An 11700-nucleotide genomic window follows, 5' to 3' on the forward strand; every position below is an offset into this window, starting at 1 on the left:
TATGGTGGGTGTCCTTTTTTGTTTCTTTTGTATGGAACAGATTTATTTTGATTTTTCTAAAAATATAAGGAGCTATAAAAAAACTAGTTCAATATTTGGCCATTACCAAAAGCAAATACAAGTAAAAATAACATTTTGACATCATGTTTAACCTTAGAGAAGCATATTTTAAAATACCAAGTTTAACACTCTTTCTTCCATAGAGCAAAACCAGTTGACTGAACCACAACACTAAGGTGGACTTTTAAACTGACATAATTTTAACTTTTGACAAACCCAACCACCAGCCGCTCTACTAAGGAGGGTTTAGTAGGGGTTTGGCCCCCGGGGACTCTCACACCCTAAGTGAGAACCATGTTCCTAGACCAACAAGCCACAGGCCTGTGGTGAATCTTTGTCTTCCTTGGTGAGCTCCACCCAGCTGTGCCCTGAAAGATCCACAACTGTCCCAGTTTTCTTGTCTGAGAACTGCCTCCTCCTTTCCAGCGGGTGTACAGAAAGGATTTGATTCAGGTCCCCATGCACAAGATGGGAACAGAGGAGGTTCAGCATTGCCACATGCTGTGACTCTAAATTGGCAAGTCCCTATCCAGGTTTTGGGGCGTCCTGCTTCCCCGCGCCCCCTCCCCATGGAAAACTGAAATCATCAGTTTGGGAAAGTGCCCCCGGGTCCTGCTTTGTCCTGAGGGCTGGGCTGTGGAGTGAAGCTGGGAAGGATTTTGGACTCTCTCCTCCCTGCACACCCACACCCTCAGGCTCCCAGAGGCTCCCAGGACCACACCCCCTCCCACACCACACACTGAAGGGACCTGCCCAAGTACTAAGTCTCACACTTGCTCCTGCCGAGGGACCCAACTTTTGGAGTCCAGCGCAAGCCAATGACAGGAAGGCATACGTGTGTGTGTTATATTTAAGTGGGGAGCAAAATTATGAGGAAGGATGGTGAGGAAATTCACGGAGCCCTCAGGGGAGACATCCCACATTGCCACTGCCCATGACTTGGGAGTCTTAAAAGATTCTGGTCACCAGAGAAGAAAGCTTTGGCTAGAAAGCCATGGGCCTCAGGGTGGCTCTGGTTTCTGCTCAGAAGGCTTGAAAGAGGCACCCAGATCACCACCCTGGGGCATAAGTAGAGAAACCCAGGAAGGTTTAGATCAGAGACAAGCCCACGGGCCTTCCAGCTAGTCTGCAGGCTCCCAGGGACTCTGGCCCTGAAGCAGTTTGCTGGGAAGGGGGCTGGGTGCCTCTGTGCAGTAATCCCTGGGCCAGGCATGACTCTGTTACTAGGGTCAAGAAACTCTTCCCAGATTGGAACCCCCCTGAAATTTCCACCAAAGCCTCAGTCCCTGCCTGTATTAGCCACGTCTCTCTTTTTTTAATGAAATTTAAAAATATTTTTATTAATTTTTTTAGAGAGAGAGAGAGAGGAAGGGAGAGGGGGCTGCTACCTCCTGCATGCCCCCTACTGAGGGCTGAGCAGGCAACCTGGGCATGTGACCTGGTCAGGACTCGAACCAGCTACTTCTTGGTGCATGGGAGGATGCTCAGCCAACTGAGCCACACCAACCAGGGTGCCACCGCTCCTATTTTCTACATTCTGATGCTTTGACTGCCCCTCCCAGAGTTAGCCAATTGTGGAGATAGCAAACAACTCCTCCACCAGCAGGCATTTCAAAAGCAAACCCACCAATCCAGAGTCCACAGCCCCCCACGGGTTCTTTTATCTGGCTCTCACACTCAGAGCCACTTTCCACCTTCCAGAATCACCCCAGGGCCAAGAAACAGACAACTCAGGACAGCACCTATGCCCCAGGGCCGGCTGCAGTTATTCAAACTAGCCAATCTAAACCCGTTTCCCCGGCCTCACCTGTCTCACCTTCCGCGAAACCGCAGATCTGCTCCAGGTTGCCCCCGCCCCGCCTCCCCCTGCCTCTCGCCCAACCCTGGAGCTTCCGCCGCAGCCCCCTGCAGAGGGGTCCTCCTCCTCCGGGGCGCGGCGAGCAACGAGCCATCTTTCCAATGGCCGGGGCTGCGGGTCTCACCACACCTGAGTGACAATAAAGCACTGCAGCTCTTCCAGCCTGAAGAACAGACACGCCGCGCCCGCGCCCAGGGCGCAGCCTCGGGAGGCCCGGGAGGACCTCGGGCGCCCAGACGCTGAGGCACAGCACCCCCACCTACCCACCCACCCCCGCTCAGCCTTCAGCCGCGGTTTCCTTCCTTCGGGGGCTGTGACAGGCCCTTCGCACAGCCCCTCAGCATGGAAAAAGACGTTTGGAAACGTGGGCTCCTCCAGAATTTGAACTTCCAGCCTTTCACACCCCAAGCAGAAATGTATTCCCAGGCCAAGTATCGGGGTCACCCCGGGCCCCTCCCGAGAGCGCCCGGCACACTGACTGCCCAGACCTCCCGCGGGCCCAGGAAGGCGTGGTCGCCAGGGGTTTCCGCCCCCTTCCCGGTCCCGCCCCGCCCCGCCCCGCCCGCCGCCGACCCTGACCCACAAGCGCGAGAGCGCAAGCGGCGGTTCCGCGAAGAAGGGGGGAAAAAGCGGGCTCGTCCGGGATTTGAACCCGGGACCTCTCGCACCCAAAGCGAGAATCATACCCCTAGACCAACGAGCCAACTCGGCGGAGCGCCGCTGACATTTGTCCTTGGAGGCCTGAGCGCGCGGCCCCGCCCTCCTGTCCTGTGCCAGCCGCGGTTTCTCAATCCCGAGAGGGGCAGAAGGGGGATGGAGGCGCCAGGGCTCGGTTTCGATCACAGCAGCGAGGGGTGGGGGGGGAGGTGCGGCTCACCCTGGCCCTTAGACCTGCGGAGCCTGACTCTCCCCCGGACCCGCCGAGGGCCACCAGCTCCAAGTAACTAGAGGGGACAGGTGACAAGGCGGGAGGCTGTGCGGCCTGGGTGAGCGCGGAGGTCTCTCATGGTGGACCCCAACCTGGAAATTTCACCCAAAGTGGGGCACAAGTTCAAGACCCTGAGAATAATGCTCCTTCGCCCCCCCCCCCCCCCCAACAGCCTGCCCAGGCAATCCTCTGTCATCTCCGGGACCCCACACAGACCCCGGGACTCCTGTCCTCAGCCGAGCCCCCTCTCGGCCTGGCTTCAGCCCAGAAGACCCTAGCAGCTCTGGAAGCCCCATGCAGGGGTCAGAGATGGGGTCGGAGCCCACTTCTTCCCCAAAGGGCAGCTGCCCCGACGCCCCCAACTTTTCTTTCCTCTTGCATTGGCAAGGGACCCAGCACCCACCTGGGATGGAAGGTCTTTCTGGCTTTTTCCCATGGGGAAACCCTGAGCCCTCCTGATTTGTTTCATGGTGCAAGCCCTAAAAAGGGCTGAGAGTTTGAAAATGAGGGAGTGTGTGATTGGAATCCGGTGCTTCCCAGGCCTCAAGTGAAGATCCCACCGCTTCTTCCTGGGCATCTCTAGTGACACTCCTCCCAGTTCCCTTCCTTGCCCTCCACTTTCTGCTTCTCTGGAGCTGCTGAGGCACCAAGGCCCAGGAGGATGGCAGACAGGGGCCTGAAGACTCCCTCGCTTCCTGCTGAAAGGACCAACAAATTCAGAGCTCCAAGGCCTGGGATGCAGCATGCCCGGGATCCAGTTTTAGGACAGCGAAGTTCTGGGCAGCTTCAACTAGCTTATGTGGTGATGAACCCTTACAACTGCCTCGCCAGCTTAGTTAGAGCATGAGATTCTCAAATTCCCAGGGGTAGACTGTTGCTGTTTTTCTGGTGCTTGACCACTGAGCAACACTGGCCAGGCTCAACTAATTTTAAGCAAAAGACAATCAAATACAAGGGCTTGTTTATAATCCCATTTTAGAACACTAGGGTGATTTATAAAGTAATTCTTCCAAAGCACAAGCATTTCTGAAATCCAATTGACCATGGTCAGCAAAGAGAAAGTGACTATTACCCTTTTGGGACACTTTATTTGTGTCTCAGTTACTGTGTGTGTGTGTAATGTGAATTTTTGAAGTATACCTCCTACTCTAATTTACAGACTATCACAACTCCTTTGGATGAATTATGACTTGTCCAAAATCAATATATACCAAAATCAACTCCACAAGATTCACAATCTAACAAGAACACTGTTTTTATCATGACATATTGCTTCACCAAAATTACACTTGTATTATCACACCAAAATTTAACTTAATGGGAAACATTTTAACCAAAATTACAATTACTCATTCTCAATAATGTTTCACTTTGTCAAAATGACTTCTAAAAGCTTCATTTCAATTCCATTCATTGAGTGAAAATACCTCAGCCCATTAGTGAGATTAACTGATCATTTCCTTTTTTAAAAAATTTATCTTTATTGTTGAAAGTATTACAAATGTTCCCCTTTTACCCCCCATTGATTTTCTCTCCCCCCCACCACAGACCTTCACCGCATTATTGTCTGTGTCCATGGGTTATGCATATATACATATAAGTTCTTTGATTAATCTCTCCTTACCCATTCCCCCACCGCCGCCTTCCCACTGAGATTCGTCAGTCTGTTCCATGCTTCTATGTCTCTGGATCTATTTTGTTCGTTGGTTTATTTTGTCCATTAGATTCCACCTGTGAGTGAGGTCATGGGATACTTGCCTTTCTCTGACTGGCTTATTTCACTTAGCATAGTACTTCTCCAGTTCCCACCATGGTGTCTCATAGGCTAAGGGATCCTTCTTTTTTATGGCTGTATAGTATTCCATGGTGTAAATGTCCAAAAAGATGCTTGATTATGATTTCAATCTTCTTGAACTTATAGAGACTTGTTTTGTGTCCTGATGTGTGGCCTTTTTTTTTTTTTAATATATCTTTATTGATTTCAGAGAGAGGAAGGGAGAGGGAGAGAGAGAGAAAAACATCAATGATGAGAGAGTCGTCATTGATTGGCTGCCTCCTGCACGCCTCCGACTGCGGACTGAGCCCGAAACCGGGGCATGTTCCTTGATCGGGAATTGAATGGAGATCTCCTGGATCCTAGATCAATGCTCAACAGCTGAGCCATGCCCGGCCAGGCACGTGTGGTCTATCTTTGAGAATGTCCCAAGTGCACTTGAGGAGAATGTATATTCTTCAGCTTTGGGATGAAATGTTCTGTAAATGTCAATGAAATCCATCTGATCTAGTGTCATTTAGAGTCACTGTTTCCTCATTGATTTTTTTGTCTGGAAAATCAATCCAGTAAAGTCAGTGAAGTGTTAAAGTCCCCTACTATGACTGTATTGCTGTTGATCTCTCCTTTAAACTCCTCCAGAAGTTTTTTGGTGTGTTTTTTTCAGCCTGTGTGAGACTTTTGTTCTGAGGTGGGGCTCTTGTAGACAACATATATTTGGGTCCTGTTTTCTTATCCATTCAGCTAACCTATGTCTTTTGATTGGAGCATTTAATCCATTTATATGTAAGGTTGTTATTGATAGGTACTCTTCTATTGCCATTTAAATTCTTTATGCCTATGTTTCTCTATTTCTACTTCTTATTACAGCAGTCCTTTTAACATTTCTTGCATTGCTGGTGTGGTGGTGATAAACTCCTTTAGCCTTTTTTTTTTTTTTTTAAATCTAGAAAGCTCTTTATTTCACCACCTATTTTGAACGATAGCCTTGCTGGAAAGAGTAGTCTTGGTTTCAGATCCTTGTTTTGCATTACCTTGAATACTTCATGCCATTCCCCTCTGGCCTGGAGAGTTTCTGGTGAGAAATCAACTGACAGCCTTATGGGAGCTCCTTTGTAGATAACAGATTGCTTTTTCTCTTGCTGCCTTCAAGATTCTCTCTTTGTCTTCAATTTTTGGCATTTTAATTATGATGTGTCTGGACATGGGCCTCTTTGGGTTCTTCTTGCTTGGGGCTCTCTGTGCCTCCTGAACTTGTGTGTCTTTTTTCTTCACCAGGTTAGGGAAGTTTTCTGCCATTATTTCTTCAAACAGGTTCTCTAATCCTTGCTTACTTTCTATATCTTCTGGCATAGCTGTGATGTGAATATTGTTACATTTCATGTTGTCCCACAGCTCCCTTAAACTGTCCTCCTGTTTTTTAATTTTTTTTTTCTTTTTGTTTCTCTGACTGAGTGATTTTTTTTTTTTTTTTTTTACCCTGCCTTCTAATTCTCTGATCCGATCCATTTTCGCTCTCGGTGCTCCTTCAGTTCCCTGGTTGTAGGGCTTCTGTTCAGCTAGATTTCAGGAGGCTCTGAGTGATGGTGGTTCTGTATTTTAGTTGTAACTTTGATGTGATTGCGGGAAGCGGCGGTACAGCTGTTACCTAGGCCACCATCTTGTCCCCCCCCCCCTTTTTTTTATGGATCCTCACCTGAAGATATTTTTTTCCATTGATTTTTTTAAAGAGAATGAAAGAGCCCAGCCGGGCGTGGCTCAGTGGTTGAGCATCGACCTAGGATCCAGGCAATCCAGGTTCGATTCCCGGTCAGGGCCCATGCCTGGGTTGAGGGCTCAATCAATGACTCCTTCATCATTGATGTTTCTGTCTCTCTCCCTCTCCTTTCCTCTCTCTGAAATCAATAAAGATATATTAAAAAAAAAAAAAGAGGGTGAAAGAAAGGGAGGGAGGGAGAGAAACGTCGATGTGAGAGAGACACATCAATTGGTTGCCCCACATGCACCCCAACCAGGGCTGGGAATTGAACATGCTCTTGACAGGGAATCGAACCCGAGACCCTTCAATGAGCAGGTCAGTGCTCTAATTACTGAACCACATAGGCCAGGACTGGGCTTCTTTCTTAATAATAGGAAATGCAAGGGACAGAAGTTTATCTTCTACTTTGATGTGTTCCAGTATGTGCCAGACCAAAGAACGGTCACTCCTAAGCTTCTCAAAGATGCTGGTGCCTCCCCCCTCAACTGTGCATGTCTTCTTGCCTTGGTAAGTGGCATTTATTCCAGGCATGGTGGATTTGTGCTCTGATACTGTAGGACCATTCTGGCATACCTGTATCTCTGTCCCTTCTGAATCCTTCCTTCACAATTTGCCATGGTATTTCTGGCACCTCTACTTCATGTAATGTAGGTCATTGCTTTTCCCATGCTTCTCAGAGCCCTGCCAGCAGTGTATCATAACCAGTCTGAGGGACCTCTTGTGTCATGGAAATGAGTCTCATATTGATAATCTCTCCCTTTTCCAGCTTTTTATTCTCCCCTCAGGATCTACTCTGAGCAGACTCTCCGGATTACTTCTGACATGTTACCCAGATCCTACAGCTCCTTTGCTTTATACTTCTCCCTTAAGCAATCCCAGTACTTTTCCTATTGAGTCATGTGGCCCTAGTGTCTGGTCCAGTGGCCGGAGGGGAAGTAGAAGCAGGTCCTGAAGAGAGCAAACATTGTCCTGTAAGACACCTGCCTCATTTAGGGTTCTTTATAGTCTTCAGACAGGGGGGCAGAGGCATGGGCCACTTTAGCAGGCCCAGAGAGTTCAAGATTCTCAAGGCATCTACCCAGACAGCCCCATTCCAAGTCTCAGGATCACTTCTTCATTATCGGCACTGTGACATAAGAAATTCACTGAAGTTGAGAATTCAACTTTTTCTCAAGTTCTTCTACTTTCACACTGAGGCCTTGAACCTGCTTTTCAGCTTTCCTGTACAAGGCGTGGGTTGCCTTGGATGCTGCCAAAGTGGCCTCAGATTTTCACACTGCTTTGCATTGGTGATTAGCCAGCCTAGCCTGTTATTCCTTTGTTTTGATTCATTAGACACTCTCCAACAGCCACACAATTCCATAGTCCTTACAATAGCCATTTCTCCTGTATCACTGAAACATCAGTCCGTGCTAGTCAGATGCGAGCAAAAGTCTTAGTAGTTGCACAGCTCCAGCCTGCCAGGGTCTCTCTAAACTCTACCTCCCATCGGTGGTGTGGTCTTCAGAGCCAGGCAGTCAGCAAGTGATTCAACTCTAGGGTCTCATTCTTAGAGTCTGGCTCCAACTGTTTGAGGACAGATTTCCTAGAAGCAAGTCTGAGAGAGGGACTTCTGTGTAGTCAGTTCAGGAAGGGACACAGGAGGCCTCTGTAAGGAAGTGGGAGACTCAGGATAGGGCAGGTGCACCAGTCATTGCACTCCTGCCTCTCCACCCCAGACTCACCCTTCTAGGCCCTACTTAGGGAGACTGTAGGATTTGCCAAGAGGAGGGACTAGAGAGACTGAAAGGCTGGAGGAGGAAGACAGGACTCACCACCTCCTCTTTCCTGTTCCTATTGTAACCCCCTTCATTTCTTTTTTTTTATCCATGGAACAGCAGTTCATCCCAGAAATCACAGCTGAATACAGTCTGAAGTTTTCCCAACACTCACAGAATCAGCATCATCACAGATCATCAGATACCAGCTCAAGCTGACCCAGGTCCCCTCCTCGGAGGTCTGGGTTCCATCTCTCTTCTGAGCTCTAAGACACCTGCACTCACTGAGTGGCACCTCTTCTTCGGAGATCTGCCTTCAAGCTCCCTAAATCCTCTCCAAGCTTCTAACTTTTAGTCATCTCACCTTGCCTTGGCCAGGCAGCTCAATTGGTTAGAGCGTTGTCCTGATGCACCAAGGTTGTGGGTTTGATCCCTGGTCAGGGCACATGCAGGAGGCAATGAATGCATGGGTGGAATGCATGGGTGAGTGGAGCGGCAGATGGATCTCTCTCTCTCTCTAATCAATTTTTAAAAAATCTCACCTCTTCCCTTGGTGCCCCAGCCCTACAGGTGGTATCTGCTTTCTCTGTGTCCCCTTTCTGCCTCAACTGCCTCATTAACAACTCTTTATACCTAATCATCTTTTCATTAATAATGTGTTAAAATGAGTGGATTTTCTCCCCCAGCTTCATTGAGGTATAACTGACAAGCAAAAATCATATATATTGGAGGTACACAATGTGATGATTTGATATAACTATACATTGTGAAATAATTATGACAATCAAGCTAATTAACATATCCATCACTTCACATGGCTACCGTGTCAAGTATACAATATGTTACTATTAACTGTAGTGCTCATTCTATACATTAGATCCCCACAACTTATAACTAAAAGTTTGTACCTTTACCAAACCCTCCCCATTACCCTCACCCCTCAATAGATGGGTTTTCTGGCTGCTCATGAACCTTGGTTCAGTAATGAACTTGGGCTTGACACAGTACTGAGCTCCTTGCCAACATGAAATGGGATACCAGTAATTTATGGCACACGGTGGCACCATGGTCAAACCATGTATCACCTGGTTGATAATAATAAAGTGCTGACTGAAGTAAGTGCCCTGAGGGACCACGTGGCTGCTGCACTTGACTGTTGTGGCAGTAAAGGTGACTACAAGGACTATGGCATGGAAAGGACTCTGAGTGTACTGGTTTGCTTACAGAAAGCAAATGACAAGGTCAAGCCTTTAAACTTTCAGCCGAAGTCATGTTCAGAGACAGGGACATTTTATGACAGCTATAAAATAATCTTATAGCTTCAGGGCTGATCCTGTAAAAAATCCAATACATAACTGAATTATGCATGTTGCAGAATGACAATGTAAGTGGAGATTACAGTGTCAGGAAACCTGTCGTGTGGAAGAAATGACACTAATTATGAAGAAGTGGAGCCAAAGTCTTGGGGACATCTGGGTGGGCTCCAACAAAGTTGAGAATCTTAAACCAACCCCGAAAGCAGCCCATCCTCTGGTATCTGAGGAGAGTAGTGTTCCTGTGTTTGAATAGCCTATAACAATCCCACCTGGAGCAGTTGTCTTGCAAGGGGGATGCCAGTTCTCCTCAAAGCCCACATCACCCACCCTAGTTCCCACTTGCCCCATAACTAGTTAGATCACCGTGCTGTAGGGAGCAAGTACAAATGCTAACTCGGGAGGAAATAGCTTATACACCAACAGGATTTCAAGTTTTGCTCATTTGTGCCAGCAGAAACCTGAAGAATATGTGTGGGAATGTGTTAGAGTAAGGAGGATGGGGTATGATTTTGCATCTGGTGAGTTTATTGACCTGAGTGCACTTCCCAGAAAGTCTGTATTTAGCACATTCTCTCATGCGGCTGAATGTGGTTTTGCCAGGTTTCTTGCTCGGTTGGCTGAGCGCTGAGCTCAGTGGTGGCCTGTGTTTATGAGATTAAGATTTGAGAAGGTCCCTGGCATCATGTAGAGAAAGGAATCCAAAGACTTAGTGAGAGAGAAGTGCTGGAGTGGATCTATCATGCCTGATGTGCACCCACCGCCCACTGCGGGCCCAGAGGACACTGCCTTCGATAAGGCATTGAGAGGCCGTGGGTGAGGGGGCACCAGCATCCTGAGGCAGCTCGGCGGCCACCATTCTCCTCAGGCCACAGGTGGGGGAGATGCTGCATTGAATGAGGTCCCTGGTTTCAGTGGGGGTGTTGGGGCCCCAGATGTTTGGGAAAGTGGGAGAAGTAAGGCCAGAGCTGGAGGAGCAGAGGAGTCCCATTCGTGGTTTTTAAAGTCAAAAAAGAACTTTGTTTTTGTATGTATGTATGACAAAGTTCCAGTGGTCGTCTCTTCTACAGGCATGTCTTATATACAGGAGGCTTCTGATCTTACGCTATATCAGGTCCTGTAGTTTGGGAGACTTTTACCTTGAGGATAAAGACATGGGTTGCATGGGAAAGAAAGAAAGAAAGAAAGAAAGAAAGAAAGAAAGAAAGAAAGAAAGAAAGAAAGAAAGAAAGAAAGAAAGAGAGAGAGAGAGAGAGAGAGAGAGAGAGAGAGAGAGAGAGAGAGAGAGAGAGAAGGAAGGAAGGAAGGAAGGAAGGAAGGAAGGAAGGAAGGAAGGAAGGAAGGAAAGAAAGAAAGAAAGAAAGAAAGAAAGAAAGAAAGAAAGAAAGAAAGAAAGAAAGAAAGAAAGAAAGAAAGAAAGAAAGAAAGAAAGAAGGAAAGAAAGAAAGAAAGAAAAGAAAGAGAGAGAGAGAGAGAGAGAAAGGGAGAGAGGGAGAAAGGGAGAGAGAGAGAGAGAGAGAGAGAGAGAGAAAGGGAGGGAGAGAGAGAGAGAGAGAGAGAGAGAGAGAGAAAGAAAGAAGAAAGAAAGAAAGAAAGAAAGAGAGAGAGAGAGAGAGAAAGAGAGAGAGAGAGAGAAAGAAAGAAAGAAAGAAAGAAAGAAAGAAAGAAAGAAAGAAAGAAAGAAAGAAAGAAAGAAAGAAAGAAAGAAAGAAAGAAAGAAAGAAAGAAAGAAAGAAAGAAAATTTTATCATGGGCTATTTCAAACATGCACTAAAGCAGAGAAAATCATATAATGTGCCCTCATATCCCCCAGCTTAAGCCATTATCAACTGATGGGTAAGCTTGTTCTGTCTATACCTCAATTCAGCCCATTATATTTTTTTCCAGCTTTACTGAAGTATACTTGACAAATAAAAATTATATATCTTGAAGCTGTGCAACATGATGATTTGACATATCTATATGTTGCAAAGTATTTACCACAGTTAATGACCACATCTATCAGTTCACATTAACCTTCTGTGTGTGAGAATGCTTAAGACCCACTCTCATAGCAAATTTCAAGTATACAATGCAGCTATATTAACCGTAGTCACCACCTAGCCCATTATTTTAAAGCAAACCAGTTGTCACATAATTTAATCTCTAAATAATTGGATGTGTTTATAAAATATGAAAACTTTTAAAAATATATGTCACCACAATACAATTAACACACCAAAAAAAAAAAAAAGAAATAGGAACAATTATTCCT

The 11700-nt window shown here is 46.9% G+C and overlaps 1 non-coding gene and 1 pseudogene across 1 annotated transcript; one reads left to right on the plus strand and one right to left on the minus strand.

The window, feature by feature from the left end:
- LOC107535827 (GRAM domain-containing protein 2B pseudogene) overlaps nucleotides 1-11700 on the plus strand; it is a 29962-nt pseudogene that overhangs the window by 17675 nt on the left and 587 nt on the right.
- Nucleotides 2550-2621, minus strand: TRNAP-UGG (transfer RNA proline (anticodon UGG)). Its single transcript has one exon. It is a non-coding gene; the product is annotated as a tRNA-Pro (tRNA).

The sequence above is a fragment of the Miniopterus natalensis genome, chromosome 3, assembly GCF_054644295.1.
Source record: "Miniopterus natalensis isolate mMinNat1 chromosome 3, mMinNat1.hap1, whole genome shotgun sequence".
NCBI classification, from domain to species: domain Eukaryota; kingdom Metazoa; phylum Chordata; class Mammalia; order Chiroptera; family Miniopteridae; genus Miniopterus; species Miniopterus natalensis.